Genomic DNA, 969 nt, shown 5'->3' with positions numbered 1-969 from the left:
CAGAGCTTCTTACAAAACCCTAAAAAAAAAACAAAAAAAAAAAACTGCCAACCAAGAATCATCTACCCAGCAAATCTGTCAATCAAATATAATGGTGCAATCAAAACATTTCAGGTTAAACAGAAGTTAAGAGATTTTGTCAAAGCTAACCCAGTGCTTCAAAACATCCTAACGGGTGTTCTTTGGAATGAAAACCAACAAGAACAGACAACAACCAGAGATTGACAGACGTGGCAACACCATCAAGAATTCAGTTGACAGGTAGTAGAGTTCAGAACAGAACAAAATTACAACTGTGAATTCAGAGATATATCAACAGTGTCAAAGATGAAAAAAACATAGGAACAGATATCCCAGTGATGAGGAGGTCAGGTAGCTTGCAGGATACAACAGACTGTCTTAAATGCAGGGAAAAGTTAATAAACTATAGGGTAACCCTAAAGAAAATCAATACTTTGCAACTTACCATGAAAATGGAGATCCAAGCAGAACAAGGAAACATTAAACTAAGAAGAAACAACAAGAAGTAGCACAAAAAACATGAACTCAGCTCAGGAAGACATGTAGAACAAAGGTATGAACACCACAAAAAAATTAACATAATGACAGCAATTAATTCATACCTATTGATAATTACACTGAATGTCAGTGGACTAAATGCGCCAGTGAAGAGACAGAGTGGCAGAACGGATAAGAAAACAAGACCTTTCAATATGCTGCCTGTGAGAGACACATCTTACGCATAAAGACAAAACAGTCTAAAAGTTAAAGGATGGAAAAAAGTATACAAAGCTAATTGCAATAAAAAGCAGGAATGGCAATACTAATCTCTGATAAAATAAACTTTAGGGCAAAAGCCAGCATAAGAGATAAACAAGGACACTATGTCATGATCAAAGGGTCAATTGAGCAAGATAACACAACCATAATAAATATCTACGCTCCCAATGAAAGAGTACCAAGATATAT

General features: G+C 35.5%; 1 protein-coding gene across 1 annotated transcript in view; it reads left to right on the top strand.

Annotated features, from left to right (window-relative positions):
* Positions 1 to 969, top strand: part of PCNX (pecanex homolog (Drosophila)) — a 324383-nt gene that overhangs the window by 274512 nt on the left and 48902 nt on the right. The window lies entirely within an intron of this gene.

The sequence above is a fragment of the Chrysochloris asiatica genome, unplaced genomic scaffold, assembly GCF_000296735.1.
Source record: "Chrysochloris asiatica unplaced genomic scaffold, ChrAsi1.0 scaffold00079, whole genome shotgun sequence".
Classification (NCBI taxonomy): Eukaryota; Metazoa; Chordata; class Mammalia; order Afrosoricida; family Chrysochloridae; genus Chrysochloris; species Chrysochloris asiatica.
The sequence above is the reverse complement of the archived record's forward strand: the minus strand, read 5'-3'. Positions and strand labels throughout refer to the sequence as shown.